This window comes from Drosophila miranda (assembly GCF_003369915.1).
Source record: "Drosophila miranda strain MSH22 chromosome Y unlocalized genomic scaffold, D.miranda_PacBio2.1 Contig_Y2_pilon, whole genome shotgun sequence".
In the NCBI taxonomy this organism is placed as follows: Eukaryota; Metazoa; Arthropoda; class Insecta; order Diptera; family Drosophilidae; genus Drosophila; species Drosophila miranda.
Window position 1 is genome coordinate 30,479,515 of NW_022881614.1, and position 17,986 is coordinate 30,497,500.

At 47.7% G+C, this 17,986-nt stretch overlaps 1 long non-coding RNA gene across 3 annotated transcripts; it reads left to right on the top strand.

Moving 5' to 3' along the window:
* Positions 1-1,100: 1,100 nt before the first annotated feature.
* Positions 1,101-2,886, top strand: LOC117194142. Of its 3 annotated transcripts, XR_004474753.1 has the most exons (4): positions 1,109-1,229; positions 2,270-2,436; positions 2,512-2,665; positions 2,736-2,886. It is a non-coding gene; the product is annotated as an uncharacterized LOC117194142 (long non-coding RNA). The 3 variants fall into 3 exon arrangements; XR_004474754.1 differs by having other exon boundaries at positions 1,101-1,177; positions 2,270-2,665; XR_004474752.1 differs by having other exon boundaries at positions 1,105-1,229; positions 2,270-2,665.
* The last annotated feature ends 15,100 nt before the right edge of the window (positions 2,887-17,986 follow it).

Consider the following 17,986-nt stretch of genomic DNA (forward strand, 5'->3'; position numbering starts at 1 on the left):
CAGCAGGATGGACAGGCTGAGGAGTCCTCTCAGCATCGACATGACACAATGAGGATGCCGCAGCGTCATAATAAAGCAATAAAACTGCTCTAAGGATAACAAACACAAACAGCCAGATACACAAACAACGCAACAAGGGAGACGGGTACCCATCTAGAGGCAGATGCACCAGAAAGACCGGACCAGACCAGACCGAACCGATCTGCTGCTCCTCAAATTTCACATGCAATCAATGACAAATTTATGACTCTGCCACAGAGTAGGGGGCCACTTAAAATGCATCTCGCGGAGCGCATTCACAGTACCATTTACAGTGCCAGTCGATGTTTGGTCCTTTCATTCAATCCTACTCCCATACTCCATCTTTTTTGTCATTTGGCGTGCTCATATTTCTGTCAATTTGCTGTTGTTCCTCGTACGTGCACTCCTCCGCAGCAAATTGCGGACCCTGCCCAGGTCCCTCGAATGGGAATGCGAGCATTATCCTGACAGCTGTCCGGACCCGACGTTTATGTATCTATTTCACGCATTTGCCAAAGATCGAGAGCCCCTCCCCTCTGTGGCAAGTGCGCACTCGATTCCCACTTGAATTCGTTGTAGTTTCTGGAGTCGGCGGATATATCCGCTCTGCTCCAGTAGGAGTTTCCGCTGGAATTGAAGTGGAAATCGTCTCCAAATTTGTCGCGCAATTAGCTGCCCCATCGGGAGCGATTTGTAATGGGTTGTCCTTCGTAGTTCTGGGAATAATAAGGATGTAGAGAATGCTTAAGAACCGGATACCTGGGGGAGTTCTTTCAGCTGTGGAAGGTTCTTAAATCTTCAGATTCCATATCCTAAAGTACATCCTGTAGTACAAACTGAAGGTATTTTCTTTGAAAACCCTTTTCTTTGCACGAATATCTTTTGAAGTAATGACTTCTGCCACCCCCAACCAACCAAGACCCTGTGGCACATTGGAAATGCTTTTTGCAACTCATCCCTGTAGAACCAAAGGGGTCAATTGACCCCTCTCGAACTAGTTCTGCGCTGTTTACCGCGCTCGTGGAATGAAAGAGACAAGAATTTACACAAACAAAATGCATTTGTTTTCCTCGTTTGCTTTATGTGTTGATTTTGTTCACTTCTGTACAAGATCTAATCGCTGGAAGAGTCTTTTGTGTGAACATTTGTTAAAAAAGTGAGAAAAGAAATTAATAAATTAACAAAATAAATCAAATTAATATAAACAGGTACGTGCAAATATATATTATATATTTCAAATAAAATGATGAGCAATAGGAATTTGCGTAGACTCCGTAAGAGTGAAAGGGAAGCTAACCTTGCAAAGTTAGCGTTGTGCAGGGAAGAAAAAGAGGCAGAAAAAGTGGCAGAAAACGTGACAGGAAAAGTGGTAGGAAAAGTGGCAGAAAACGTGGAAGAAAACGTGGAAGAAAACGAAATTCTGATAGAAGAGGAGGAATTCATCTATGAGAATCCCAAAACTCACAAACTGACAAACTTAGGCAGTGGTTTATGAAGCATAGGCCAACGCGTGAATGTGCACTTGATTTAGTAAGTATTTTGAAAGGGGAAAATATAGATGTTTGTCCGTTTTATAAATCAAAACGCCAGCACAGAGGTGATATTCAGTTAGTTGGTGGCGGATCTTATCTTCACATAGTCCTAGCCTGGCAGCTGGAACGACATTTTCAGAATATAGATATAATGGAAGAACTCAATATTGATATAAATGTTGACGGACTTCCATTATTTAGAAGTTCAAGGGCACAGCTATGGCCAATATTAGTTAGAGTTAACAATTATCCAAATGTTCCAGTATTTCCAGTCGGTATATTTTTAGGGAAAAGTAAGCCCATAGCTGTGAAGAGTTTTTAGCAAAATTTTGTCTAGAATTTAATGCGTTAAGGAATGGCAGGCTCACCATTTGTGGCAGAGATATAAATATAGTTATTAGGGCAGTAGTTTGCGATGCTCTAGCAAGAGCGTTTATTAGCGGCACGCCAGGACACACATCCTAAGATAGTGTGTTAGTAAGTGTTATTTTAATAATTTTTTTTTTGTCAGTAAAGGAACCAGATAATTTTTTTTTTTATTAACGGAAATATTCCAATTATGGTGAAAGGGTTTACTGAAGAAGAGGGAGGGGCAATTATAGGGCAAAGGCTTTCAAATATTAGGAGCTCCTATGAGGAACCTATAACATCAATCAATTAAAAGATTAATAGAAAAATATTTTTATTATCAAATTAATTAACAACATTGTTTTTAGATCAATTGAAAGCAGTGGTCCAAATTTTAGCGGATCAAACTGTTTTAATAAAGCAGCTGGTACAGGAGAAGGGGGTATTGAATCCCATTCGGGGACAGTTCCCAATAAAACGTGAGGAAGAGCTTATAGAACTGGAAGAAAAAATAAAATTAAATAGGGACATTTATGTAAGTAAATCTAAACTCTAAATTTTATGACTTTTTTCTCTGTCTTATCTTTATATTTTAATGTTTCACTTACAGATAACAGCAATGAAATCAATTCTTCAGCCAGCTGGCGTTTTGAGCGGCTTGAACTTTATTTTGAGTGAGGGCATTTTTCTGGCATATAACGTCGATGGGGTCCAAGGGAAGAAGGCCCTTAGGACCCACAAAGAATTTTTTGCAGCTTTGCTAGGTAAAATACCATTTACACTTCTAGAGATTTAAAAATTTTTAATATAAATTAAAATAAATATTAATTACAGAATGTATTCCGCCTGGCGATGAGCCCCCCGAAAACACTGTACGGAAGGCAATGCAAAGGGTGAAGAAAAGGGTGTTTAAAAAGAACTGTCTTGCCAAAAACCAGGAGTAGGCTAAGCATCATATAATTAAAAATTATTCGTTATATTGAAAGACATTGTGTTTTTATTTTTGTATTATTCCAGACTGCCAGATTGACTACTACCAGTAGTCAGTTCGGAACTAGTTACTGGTAACTAGGTCAGAGCTAGCTACAGGTAATCAAAGGGTAGTCGAGTGGGGAACTAGTTGCTGGCTTTCTACTCGTAACTAGTTCGGAACTATCTCCTGAGCAACTAGCTACGGGTAATCGAGCGGGAACCAGGGGTGGTTCCGCCCTAGGACATGCATGTGTTAAATTCTCCGCTGAAATACATTGCGGGTAATCGATCTGGAACCAGGGAGGTGAGAATGGTAGCTAGTGCGGCACCAGTGCGGAACTAGTTGCCTGGTACTAGAGGTTCTGTCTATTGTCCACACGCACGCACACACACACACTGAACACACAGTGTGTATTCCAGTGAGTGCGGTCGTGTTTTTAAATCGTTCCGTATAATTCAGTGGAAAACGTCGGAAGTTAGCCTGGAAAAGAGGCAAAGAGTAGTTAGCGCGAGCCATAGTAGTGCTGCGTTACTTACCTGCGCGGAACGCAAGTCCGCAAGCAGAGAAGCGGCCACCTGGCCAATAGTACTGGCCGAAATCCCAGTGGGACGCCGTCGAGCCCAAGGCCGAAGGGGGGGGAAGGAACAGCAGGTAAGTGCCTGTTTTCCTATTCTTCTTCGCTGTGATTCTTGGCGCCACTTGTTGGTTGCTTCCTTCTTTTTGTTTTTGGGCAAAATTGGCCAAGCACACCGCAAGTGGTGTTGGATAACGACGGAAGAACAGCTGACTAAAGGCACGGAGCTAAGTGCTGGAAAACGACAGCGTCTGGCCAATAGAGTGCGCGGCCACAGCAACCGGAGTTGCCAGATCAACGGCCAGATCGGAGATGAGCGATCAGCGGGAACAAGCTGCAGCTTGCAGCACTCCACTGACAAGCTCATTCGCCTGGGATGAGGAGAATCCTTTTCGCCGGAAAAATGCTCTGGCGCGATCGCCAAACCAGCTGGCGGAAGCAGTGGAGGAGCGCGCAAGATCCTCTCCTCCAACGCTGCAGCGCCCCCAAGAGGAGCAAGCAGACCAGAAGGAGAGGGCCATGGAGCATTTGGCGAGCTTGGGCCAAAAGGCCAGAGAGTTGAGGAAGCTGATGGTGCTCCCAAAGAGGTCCATCACGAACCCAATGAGGGATCTGGTGGATGAGATCGAATATCTGCAGCGAGAGTTGGAATCGTGCTGGCAGGCGATCTCTGCGGAGCAGGCTGTAGCCAAGGTTACACAGCCGGCAGTGACGGAGAGGGCGGGAAAGAGGGCACGGCCAGAGCCCAGGAACACCACCCACCCGTCCCCGTCCCCGTCCCCAAGGCCGAAGAAGCCAAAACATGGACCCAAAAAGTCAAAAAAAACGGAGAAGAAGCCGCAGGAAGGCCAAATGAGGGACGCCGTAGCTCGCAAGGGACCGGAGGACGCCCCAAAGGATCGAGAGGTGGGGTGGGTGAAGGTCGTAGCTAGGCAAAGGCCAAAGCCAAAGCAGCAGCAACGACCAAGACCGCCACGCAGCGATGCAATAGTCATCGCCGCCACCAGCACTGTCTCATATGCAGACATTCTTAGGAAGGTCAAGACAGAGCCAAGTCTTAAAAAGCTAGGGCAATCGGTGCAAGGGGTGCGACGCACGGCAAAAGGAGAGCTGTTCCTGATGCTGGAAAAATCGGCGGACCCGAGAACCCACGAGATGCAGGCAGCAGTCAAGGAAGCGCTAGGAAGCACGGTTGAAGTAAGGAGTCTTACCGAAACTGTCATCTTGGAGGTAAGGGACATAGACGAAGTGTCCACCCAAGAGGAAGTCCTAGCGGAACTCAAAGCGCAGGCAGGGGTGGAAATCTGCGAGGCCGCAGCCATCTCCATCAGACCAGCCTATAGGAGCACGCAGACCCTGACTCTGAAAGTTCCACCGGCTATAGCAAAGCCCCTCCTGGAGAAAGAAAGAATTCGCCTGGGGTGGGGGTATTGCAGAATACGACCCAAGTCAACTCCCCGAAGATGCTACAAGTGCATGGAATTTGGCCACATCGCGCCTAATTGTAAGAGCAGCCAAGACTTCACGAAGTGCTGCTACAATTGCGCAGGAGCCGACCACCAGGCCAAAGATTGCAAAGACGAACCAAGTTGCATTCTTTGCAAGCGCTACCGGGTGAAGGACCCGAAGCACCAAACGACGAGTTCGAGGTGCCCGCAGTACCAAAAGGCGATGCAGCAAATGAAGGATAGATGAAAATCATCCAACTAAACCTCAACCACTGCGAGATGGCACAGCAGCTGCTGGACCAGACCATAAGGGAGCACCGTATTGATGTAGCAGTCATAAGCGAGCAATACCGGAATCGCAACTCGGGAGAGTGGATTGCTGACTGACATACGTCGGAGACGGATTCGCCAGAGCCCGGATAAATGGAGTGCACATATATAGCTGCTACCTGCCCCCGAGCCTCAGCCTACAGCAGGCGACGCAGGCACTGGAAAGGATTGCTGAAGATGCGCGGGAGAAACACCCTACGCTCATAGCCGGCGATTTCAACGCTTGGGCGACGGAGTGGGGATGCCCGAGAACGAACCCAAGAGGACAGGCGCTCTTAGAATGCTTTGCGACGTTGGATGCCGTACTGCTGAACACAGGCACACAGCAGACGTTCGGCAGAGCTGGAACGGGGTCTATAATAGACCTTACGTTCGTGAGCAGCAGCCTCAGCCGCAGGACAACGTGGGAAGTTAGTGGCTTATACACCGGGAGTGACCACCAAGCCCTCATATGTGAAATTCAGGAAACGGGCGCACCTAACCCGTTCATTGGTAAGCAGATCGGTTATAAGACCGAAACGCTAGAGCCGGATATGGTCCGGGCCATGTTTGAGGACTACGAGACCAACGGTACGGCTGACGAGAGAGCAAGCCAACTGGCTATACATACGCTGGAAGCATGTGATGCCTCCATGCTAAGGAAAAGAAGAAGCCCGAACAACCGCAGGTCAACGTATTGGTGGAACGCTGCAATAGGTAGCGCCAGGCAGGAGTGTCAGCGGAAAAGACGACTATACCAGCGTTCGAGAGTTTCCCCGGAATTCGAGAGGCTCCAAGGAGAATATAAGGAAAGCAGACGCTGCTTGAAGAGGCAGATCAAGGATGCCAAGCGCAAATGCTTCGAAAAGCTCTGCGATGACGCAGATGCGAACCCTTGGGGCTACGCATACAGGCTGGTAATGCAGAGACTGCGAGTGTTCAGTCCCCCGCCGCCAATGTGTGCAGATCTGCTGGTTAACATAGTAGAAACCCTATTTCCAGAGAAAGTGGCAGCCCAGAGGGTGATGGATAGAATACCGCCACCTGAAATAATGCCACCACGGGAGCAGAAGTCCTCGAAGCTCTACAACGGATCAAGAACGGCAAAGCACCAGGACCTGATGGGGTCCCAAATGCCGTTCTCCGCACGGCTATTGAGACCAATCCACAAATGTACGTGGATTTATTCAATGCGTGCATGTCCGAAGGGACCTTCCCCAGACCATGGAAGCGACAGCGGCTAGTCCTCTTACCCAAGGGGAACAAGCCGACCGAGGAGCCATCATCCTATAGACCACTCTTTTCATGCTCGACACAGTGGGTAAGATCCTCGAGCGAATAATCCACACCAGGCTGGATAAGGCAGTAACGCGTCAGCTCTCACCGAGACAGCACGGGTTGCGCAAAGGCAGGTCCACGGTGGACGCAATCGGCGAGGTATGTGAGATAGCAAAGCGCGCTATCGATGGCACCCGATGGATGTACGGGACCAAAGAGAATTGCATAGTGGCAACACTCGATGTCCAAAATGCATTCAACTCTGCCAATTGGGATCACATACTAGAAGAATTGAGAAACTTTCAAATACCGCCGTATCTGCAGAATATCATCGCGGACTACCTAAGAGACCGAGTGCTCATATATGAGACGGATAAAGGGACACGTGAGCACCAAATCACTGGAGGAGTTCCCCAAGGATCGGTCCTCGGCCCGCTGGTGTGGAACATCATGTATGATGGAATCCTCAAGATGGATATGCCAATGGGCGCCACGGTGATAGGCTTTGCCGACGACATAGCAATAGTCGTAGTGGCAAAACAGAAAGAAGCGGCGGAAGAAATCTGCAACGACGCGGTAGAGAGAGCCAGAACATGGCTATCAGGGAGGGATCTCTCATTAGCCACCCACAAAACGGAGGCGGTGCTCATAAGCAGCAGGAAAGTAGTGGAGACGGCCACGATCCGAGTAGGAGACTGCACTATTAGCTCCAGTCCAAGCCTGAAGTACCTGGGGGTCATGATTGACCACAGACTCAGCTTCAAGCATCACATGGCGTATGCAAGCAGCAAAGCAGGAAAGACGGCAGTGGCCCTATCCCGCATCATGGCCAACACCGGAGGCCCGAAACAGCCAAGGCGAAAGCTACTAGCGAGCGTAGTTGGCTCAACGCTAATGTACGCTGCACCAATATGGGTTGATGCAATGAAGCATAAAACATATGCCCGAGAATGCAACGCAGTCCAGAGGCTGTGTGCCCTGAGGGTGTGTTGCGCATTCAGAACGGTATCCCAAGACGCCGCACTTGTGGTAGCAGGAATGATTCCCATCCATCTGCTGGCAAGAGAAGCCGCAGGAATCAGGGCACAGCGAACCCTGGGGACTACGGACCAGGACACCAGAGGTGCCTTAAGGCAGCGCACAATACTGCAATGGCAAGATTCGTGGGATAACAGCAGCAAAGGGCGATGGACCCATAGGCTAATCCCAGACCTGAAGAGTTGGCTGAACCGTAGCCATGGACAAGTGGAGTATCACCTGACACAACTGCTGACAGGACACGGTTGCTTTAAAGCCTACCTGCATAGGTTTAAGCACGAGGACGACCCCTTCTGAGTGGTCTGCGCAGGGGTCATCGAAGACGCAGAGCACTGCTTCTTCGAATGTCCAAGATTTCGGCAAGAACGAGAGGATCTAAGCAACATGCTTGGAAGAATGCCAGCGGTGTCAAACCTGGCAGAATGCCTGCTGGAGTCGGAAGGAAACTGGGCCTCAGTTAGATTCATGGCCGTAACTATGGCTACCAAACTGCGTCGCGAAGAAAGAGCACGCAATGCAAGGAGATAAAGGATAAAGGAGATTATTAAGAGAAGAGCCCTACGGGCATCTCCCCCCGGCGAAGTAATATCTCGCGACAGTAGCGCCGGGATCCGGGATAGGTGTGGTTGGTTTTAGAGCGGTTAGAGTCCCTCACTTCGGCTTCGGCTGAGTCGGCATGAAGCTTTCCTGTAGTCACACAACAACAAAAAAAAAAAAAGAAAACAAAAAAAAACACACACACACACACACACACACACAGGCAGAGCGAGAGACCCGCAATCAGCAAAGATCTAAGTGCAAATGAATTTTCACAATATTTTTCATGCATAGGAGAGTATAATGAAAAGCGAGACAGCGGGAAAAAGCGGCAAACCAATGCAGAATTAAAATATGCAGTAGCAGCAGCAGAAGCAGGAATAATAATGCCACCTTAAGGGTCGGTCCGGAGAGGGACACAGGAAAGGGTCTGGGGACAGGGGACAGAAAACTGAAAACAAGTAGCAAAATAGCTCGGGACTTAAGACGCTAACAAAGTTTTTGTCCAACTGGACTCTGCCTCTCCTGCTGCTGCTCTTCCTGGCCTAGGGTCCAGGTCCCATGTAATAACGGAGGCCGAGCAGCAGGAACTGGTGAGGGTATAGGTACAGGTACAGTTTGTTTTATGTCCGCAAAATGGTTTTGCTTTGACTTGGAGTTGGAGCTTATGGGGCAGGTGCCCAGCACAGCACTAGGACCAGGGCTCTGTGGCTCTGCGGCTCTTCTCCCACCCACATCCAGTCGGTCCTGGCGCTGTGGCTGTCACTTGAATGCAGGGAACATGGATATTCCTGCCAACCCCCCCTCCACCACAATGCACTCCACTCCACTCCATTCCTGCACGCCGCCAAGAAGACACGACAACGACTCCTCCAAAGACAACAGCAAGCACAAGCGATGCGGTGTGTCTGCAGTCTGTGTCCAAAAACTACAAGAATGTTACCAAAAAGTGTTGCCAGCAAGGTATTCAGGGCCCCAGCCAGACATACATAGCTGCTGTTTGTTGTTTGTGCCCTGCCTTCGAGAGGGTATAGCCGGATCCACATGCATTCTGGAGTACGGCATGGCTGGGCCTTTCAAAGAGCATCTCAGCTTCGTTTTGATCGATTCAAGTGTGTGTGTGTTTTCCGTCTTGTTTGTGTTACCATTTTTGTGTGTCATTTGTTGGCGGGGCGGGGGGATCTGCAATGAGTTAATGTGTGTGTGCGCAGTAGCCCGTACTGGGACCAAGAGCCAAGGGGAGGCGGTTCCGTCCGTTTCATCTACGTCTCCGTATCGTCGCTGGCCGTGTGTCTGCGGTGGTGCCACAGCAGGCCGTGCAGCAGCAGACAGCTTCGTGCCACGCCATCGTTGTCTGTCGCTGCCGCTGCTCTACTTGACAATTACCTTCGGGTACATATGTTGCTCCACCATTGTAGTCGCTGGGCCTGAGCCTGGGCATTGGCTGGCCTTTCTGCTTGCTTCTTTCTTTACTTTCTAAATATTTTCCTTGGCTTTTCCAGTCAGCAAGAGGCAGGGGGACCGGAGAAAAGACCTTTTTGTTTTTCCCTAATGTGTCGTTGTTTTCTTTTTTAATTGAATGACAGTGGCAGGCCGCTGCAGTAGGAGGATAGAGCTACATACACTACCACGCGGTTAGCTGCTCATTTATTAATGCAATTAGCATATATGCATCTGCCTCTGACTCTGCCTCTGCGTCTGCAAGACGTGGCTTCAGCAGGAGAAAGAGTGGCACAGAGATTAGATAGCATCCAGCCCCCACCCGTCTTCTGTCAGCACAATTATGTGGCAACAACGCCCTGTTTGAGTAGCGCAAATATTGACAAACTTTGGCAGATTACAACTTGGAAATCTTAAACAACCTTTTGATGATAGGGCAAAGTGGATGACGGATGACGTGCCTGGCACCACTTTGCACTGATGTTAGGCCAAGTAAAGGGTTTAGGCTGCTAGTCCGCGAAAACTTTCACCCAATTCCCCAATTGACATCCAAGTGCTTCTAAGAAAATCAACCCGCAGCCAGTGGGAGCCCCAAAGGGCTCAATTCTAGTCCCCGATTGGCATGCCTCTGGGCCATCCGCCCACCCCGGCCCCTCCCGGGAAAATCCAGTTAAATAGGTAAATTAGTGCGGCCAATTATCGTGCCTGGCCAGGCCTAGATACCGCCGCCAACTGCTACGAGAGCTCGTAACAATGCCCCGCCGAATGCTCGTACACATACACATACAAATGTGGAACAAACGCAAGAAGTGCAGCAGCAGCAAGTCCGCCCCAGGGGTGCATGCGGCAGAGCTTTTCCAGCATAATGGCAAGCAAAGTTATGACTAGATTAAGTCATTTATGGGGTTTATTTGATTGGACAGGCTATGACGTTTAATTCGAGTCATTGTCTGTTGGGATTAGCCCTTGAATATCCTCGACGTTTCGGTATATGATTTCCCATTAATAAAGCATATATTTATCCCAATTTTGGACTCCGTATAAACCGCATAACCGATGCGTGGTGCCATGGCTTAGTGCATTACTCCATGCCTGACAAAGTGCCAATAACTTTTGGCTTAAATTGACGTCGCAGCCCTTTTTTGCTGGCCGGACGGCTATCAATTACTGGGCCCCGGTCTCAGCCTAGTTCCCACCATAACGGGCCGAGCCAAAAAGACGAAAAACTTTGCCCAAAGAAGAGGGTATTTGCATGACCCGCTCGCTCGTAAGTTATGTATGTCATGTTAGCAGTTGATTTTGAGCTAAACTTGGGGTGTAGGACGGAAGATGGTGATGGGGGCGGAGCCCCAAGACCCGCACTGGAAAGTGCACGAGAGTCCATGTCGTCGCTCCTCTTTGCCGCGTGTTGCGTGTCAAATAGTACGATGGAGCCCAGTACTACGAGGAAAATCCCAGCCTTGGAAAGTTGCTAAAGATTAAAAATTGGCTAAACTCTGGCTTAACAAGTCCAAGGGACTAGGGCTAACGGCATTATTGATATAAATTGAAAGAGCTGCCCGCGGGACGACGGCTACCACACAATTTTGCGGCCGCCTTTTGAGGGGCAGAACAGAGAGAAAGAGAGAGCAGGACGGGGCTAATTTTATTTTCTACGCCAAAGAAAACCTTTCAAAGTCCCATAAATATTTATGGAGTAAGGACCAACGTAAACAGCTCCGGCAATTTCTTTTCTCCGGCAACGGCAGCTGAGATTTGCATTCGAAAATATGATTATCAAACACTTTATCCGGGAAGACCACTTCAATGAAAGCAGCAGCAGCCCACGTCTAGAGTTACCATCCAGTCATCCCGGGCCGCTATCAGCTTCCGATAGGCTCAGACATTTCATGGCTAGTTGGAGATGGGACGAGGAAGCAAACACAAATCAAATGCCTCGGCAGGGCAAGGCAGCGATTTTCTGCATCGTTTCAAATCTCAAGGGCCTGTGACAGGGGCACACATGATGCGCCTCTATTTGCCTTCGGGCGGCGCCTCGCCAGAGATCCAACCGAATATGGGCCCATGGAAATTCAAACAAGTGCAGCAGCAGCATCGGCAGCTGCAACAACTCGAGTGGCGTGTCAGACTCGTCTCACTCTCTCACTCACTCACTCAAGTGTCCCCGATAGATGCGGCAAATTAAGATATCAGCAACGCTTTATGGTCCCGGGAAAACCCATTCATATCGGCAGTAGTACTAGTGCAGTAGTGTGGAGTGCACCCGTTGCCCGTAACCCGACCAGGAACAGCCCGCACAGTGGCATCCATTCAATCCACCTTTGTCGGCGGCGGCGGCGGCACAGACAACGGACAACCGCAACACAGAGAGACGAGGCACATAAAAGGCATCATCTAATCGCTACTTTCTGTCACATTGATGATAAAATTTGGGTCAACTTTTAGTGGTAGCACCTCCACCTCCGCCGCCTCCACTCTATCTATCTAGCGCTATCCTGCCTGCCACAGATAGTCGGGAGTCGAGTCTGCACTTACCCAACTTGAGTTTTATGTCTAATGGCCTAGGCTACCAGTTTTCCCTGTTGTTCCGTCTATCAACGAGTGTGTGTGTGTTTTTTTATGTCCCGTCGTCCCTTAAGTCGCCGACTTAGCCCGATGATAATAAAAGCAAAGGAACAGAGGCAGATCCAGGCCCAGGCCGAGTCCCAATCCCAGGCTCTGCCTGTGAGACAAAGTCTAAAAGCAAGTGGCGGGGCATATCCCGCCATAACATCAAATAAAATTCCGTATCAATTGACATTTGGTGGGGTCGTAAAAGCTAGAAATTAACTTTTAGAATGGGATAGAGCGGCGACTTATGGCTTTCCAATGGCTGGCCACGAATGGAGATAGAGTTGGGTTCTGGAGACACCACAGCAGACTTTTAAAGGCCGCGACCTGCCCCACTTTATTCCTCAGAGAGAGGGAGTCTCAAGGACTCTCAACCTATCCCCAATAAATTTTTGCTAAATTCCAAAAATAGTTTTCGATTTATCTAAAAATAGATTGGGTTCCATTTTGGCCATGATTTGGCATATAAATATTTTCCTGATTTATTCAAACACTTTTCGAAAATATTGAGCCGCGACTGTGTGAAGTGCGCCCCCTCGAAGACAAAAACAAAAGTTGGGCTTCGTGATTGACATAATTTTAAGTGGAGTTTCGCTTTCGTGTTTTTTTTCGTAAACTTTATTGCTTTGTTCTCCAAGGTGTGAAAATAATTGAAGACAGGCCACTCTCAAGGCTACGTTTAATGAAACACCTACAGGCAGAAATTATGAGCCATCATCTTTCGCCGGCTCGGTTTGGGCCTCAAAATTAATTGCAATTTACGATGACGTTTCAACAAAAACAAAACGACGGGAAAAACAGTAAGTAAGTTGCACAAAAACAGAGGCTATAAAGTTAATAAAAAAAACACAGAAAACAGACAAAACTACGCGGGCAAGCACAATAAACGTGCGGCTCTTAATTGAGTCATGGCTGGGACTGGGGGCTGGGACTGGGGATGGGTAAGAGTGTGTGCCTCTGTAGTGGGCCTCGAGTGGCCGCAGTGGCATCATTGGTTCGAAAAATCAGAGCCAAATGAATAATATTTATTATACAATTCGTGGCAGCAGCAGCAGCAGCCGCATGTGAAGTGGTGGCCAGGATGGTCCCTCCTCCGACTCCATTTCGGATGCGAAGCGGTGTGTGGGTCGAGGCCAATGAATAAATCAGTCCGCTGACTCGACAATAACTGGAACACAGGGTACTCAAGTACAAGTACTCCATCTCCAACCCGAATGGCGGATCCATCCTGTCAATTCGTTTGGTTTCCTTTGAAAATCTCGATCCCGAACACAAAGGCTCTGCAAGGCCCCACCCAACTTCCCATTCTTTGGCAATCCCTCTCTTTCTCTCTCCTTTCTGCTCGATTTTAAAAAATCAATCAGCCCATGCCTCAGCCATGTTTTGTGACTGTCTAGAGTACAGAGCGTCAGATACTTCCCACTCGCCAGACCGCCAGACCAAGTGTGAAATTTGCTGTAAACCACAAGAAACATATTATAACGAGGGGAAACGTTGTGAGTTGCTGCGGACACCGCAACTCTACAGTTATACCCGTTACTTAGTCAGTATGGCTCTCCTCCGGCAGCCGCCGCTAATATTGAACGACACGACAAAGAATGCGTGCGAAAGAGACAGAAAATCAGTCTGAGCGTGACGTCGGGCGCTGCGTAGCCACTGCAAATTGATTTCTTGCTTTTGGCTACAAAAATGATCCGATCTGATGCAGATTCAGCAATCTGATAGATATGGTCATTATCTATGATTCTGCGTTTTCTCGAATGTGCAATATTGTGGATGCAACAGATTTTCGTTCTTTGTGGGGGCGGAAGGGGGTGTGGCGAAATTTGGACACGAAACGGTCAAGGTCCGATATTTTGCAATCGGCAAAACCGACCATGAAACCTGTGTGTTAGAGAGAGACAGAGAGAGAAAGAATGAAATTGTTTTCATGATTCTGTCTATAATAATTATACGATCTGGTTGAAATTTTACATTCTAGAACATATAGTCATTCTCTACGACTCTGCGTTTTTGGCTTTATCGTATCTTTAAAAATGTGGATGCCACAGATTTTCGTTCTTTGTGGGGGCGGAAGTGGGCGGGGCGAAGTTTTGAAATATTTTTGTAGCAGTGACATATCACAGAAGTCTGGATCCAAAACATCGTTGCTCTAGCTCTTATAGTCTTTGAGCACTAGGCGCTGAAGGGGACGGACAGACGGACAGACGGACGGACGGACGGACGGACGGACGGACGGACGAACGGACGGACGGACAGACGGACAGACAGACAGGGCTCAATCGACTCGGCTATTGATGCTGATCAAGAATATATGTATATACTTTATGGGGTCGGAAACGATTCCTTCTGGACGTTACACACATCCACTTTTACCACAAATGTAATATACCCCAATACTCATTTTGAGTATCGGGTATAAAAATAACGATGGGGAACGTTGTGAGTTGCTGCGGACACCGCAAACCTACAGTTATACCCGATACTAAGTCAGTATGGCTCTCCTCCGGCAGACGCCGCTAATATTAAAAGATATTAAAATCAGTCTGAGCGTGACGTCGGGAGCTGCGTAGCCACTGCAAATTGATTTGTTCCTATTGGCTATAAAAATGATCTGATCTATCAGCAATCTGATAGATATGGTCATTATCTATGATTCTGCGTTTTTAGTTTTCTCGAATGTGCAATATTGTGGATGCAACAGATTTTCGTCTTTTGTGTTGGCGGAAGGGGGTGGGGTGAAATTTTGAGATACACGTTTTATAGTTAGATCTAACAGGAGCGCGGATACCAAATTTGGTTACTCTAGCCTTAATAGTCTCTGAGATTTTTGAATATCCCCAGATTTTCGTCCTTTGCGGGGGCGGAAGGGGGTATGGCGAAATTTTGAAACAAACTTGTCTCGGTCCGATATATTAGGAGTGTGGATACCAAATTTGGTTGCTCTAGCTTTTGTAGTCTCTGAGATCTAGGCGCTAATGTTTTACTCTAAGCAAAGTTGCCTATGCTAAGTGTGTGTTAGAGAGAGACAGGGCGAGAAAAAATGAAATTGTTTTCTTGATGCTGGCTATAATAAAAATACGATCCAATTCAGATTCCGCAGTCTTAAAGATATGGTCATTCTCTACCATTCTACGTTTTTGGTTTTCTCATATCGTTAAAATTGTGGATGCCACATATTTTCGTCCTTTGTGGGGGCGGAAGTGGGCGGGGCGAAGTTTTGAAATATTTTTGTAGCAGTGACATATCACAGAAGTCTGGGTCCAAAACATCGTTGCTCTAGCTCTTATAGTCTTTGAGCACTAGGCGCTGAAGGGGACGGACAGACGGACAGACGGACGGACGGACAGACGGACAGGGCTCAATCGACTCGGCTATTCATGCTGATCAAAAATATAGATACTTTATGGGGTCGGAAACGATTCCTTCTGGACGTTACACACATCCACTTTTACCACAAATCTAATATACCCCAATACTCATTTTGAGTCTCGGGTATCAAAATGCGAAACGAAAATACCACAAGGAGAGAGAGTGTGAGAGGTAGGATAGGTGCCTGGCAGGGGGGCGGGAGACGGAGACTCTTTGAGCATAACTTGATTACTGCCTCATTTAGTTTCATTTAAGCCCAAAGACGCCAGACCAAGACAACAACAAAAAAATACATTGTAAAAAGAAAAGAAATACTAACTTCGATGGCCGAAACTTCAGATACTCTCACAGATCCCATTATTTGACAGCTGGAAGATACTGCGATCCTACCTTGCCGGTTCCCTCTTGTAATATTTCCTGTGCATCCAAAAAGAAATATATATTCTGATCATATTCTGAGGGACGGATAAATATACATGTATATGGGTGGACGAAAATGATTCCTTCTCCGATAAATACCCTCTTTTGCAGGGTATAAAAAGGAAAATATATCTGAAACTGTTGTTGCTGCGACTGTGGCTGTGGTTGTGGCTGTTATGGCCAAATGAGAGCATTTTGTGTGGTAAAACAAGTTGAGCAGAACAGCGTGGCCAAAGTGGGGCGGATAGGAGAGGAGCGCAGGCCTTAAAGCGGCAATAAACGGCGACAAAAGCAACTAAATTTTGCGGCAGCGATACAGCAAGGTGTGGGAGGGAGGACGGAGGCTGTAGAGGGGCTGCTCGGGATCTTCTTAGCGATCGAATTTCACATGAGGCGATATTTTACGATATTGTCTCAATCAGGGACAAGAAAACCACACCACGCCGCAACGGGGCTTTGTGTGGCACTGTCAGAGGCGGGGGGAAAGGATTATAGTATGAAATGTTTTGTTTATAGGCGAGCGCGGATTCAGTGAGTGTTCAGACGCGACGGGGCCGAAAATCCGAGCAGAAATCGCCGGCGATAGTAGCGTAAAATGTCAGGCATTTGAGGCTGTTTGGCCAACTCAACAGATACACAGCATACAGCAAGCAAGCGAGTTGCAGATACAAGATACATAATTGCTGCCAGCAAACAGAAACAGAAAACCTGCCGCTCAGCGTGTCAATGACAGCAAAATGAGTGCGGGCCACAAAGAGAGCGCGCGAGAGAGAGCAACCCAGAGAGCAGGCAGAGAGCGACCACTGAGAGTGTCTGAGTGAGCGGCCCACGCACACAGGCAAAGCGCGAAAGGGAAAACAAATACAACGAAAGCTGATCGTGAAAGAGATGGCCGACCAGCGGGAGAGCGAGAACCAGATCTGCTGCACGAGTATGAGTGAGAGACAGATCCGGTGCGCAAGTATTGGTGCGAGCAGAGCAGCGCTTGAAGTGGTCTGCGTCACATTTCCCCTTTTTTACTCTCTTGCTCACTCTATCTCTGAGACTCCACTCTCTCGCAGACCAGCTACCTGCCAATGTATCTAAGTATCTTACAGATAGACCCATTACAAATGTAGGCTCAGACGAGGGCTTAGGAATGAAGGGTTGCCTAATGAAGGGTTCTGTCTGATCTTTAAAGCAGCTCTCGTGTGGCATTAGCAAAACGCTGAAAAATTGCGACCCCGAAAAACGAAACGAAATCTTTGGCAGCAAAATTGTCTGGCCGGCTTTTTCTGCTTAGCCATGATTACAGGTTGTGGCAGCAGAATGAATTGGTATTTTTATACCCGATACTCAAAATGAGTATTGGGGTATATTAGATTTGTGGTAAAAGTGGATGTGTGTAACGTCCAGAAGGAATCGTTTCCGACCCCATAAAGTATATATATTCTTGATCAGCATCAATAGCCGAGTCGATTGAGCCATGTCTTTCTGTCCGTCTGTCCGTCTGTCCGTCTGTCCGTCCGTCCGTCTGTCCGTCTGTCCGTCCCCTTCAGCGCATAGTGCTCAAAGACTATAAGAGCTAGATCAACGATGTTTTGTATCCAGACTTCTGTGATGTCACTGCTACAAAAATATTTCAAAACTTCGCCCCGCCCACTTCCGCCCCCACAAAGGACGAAAATCTGTGGCATCCACATTTTTAAAGATACGGTAAAGCCAAAATCGCAGAATCGTAGAGGATGACTATATCTTCTAGAGTGCAAAATCTGAATTGGATCGTATAATTATTATAGCCAGAATCCAGAAAACAATTTCATTCTTTCTCGCACTGTCTCTCTCTAACACACAGGTTTCATGGTCGGCTTTGCCAATAGCAAAATATGAGTTCAAGGATCTCAGAACCTATAAGAGCCAGAGCAACCAAATTTGGTATCCACACTCCTCTGATATCGGACCTTGTCCGTTTCGTGTCCAAATTTCGCCACACCCCCTTCCGCCCCCGCAAAGGACGAAAATCTGGGGCATCCACAAATCTCAGAGACTATTAAGGCTAGAGTAACCAAATTTGGTATCCGCACTTCTGTTAGATCTCACTATAAAA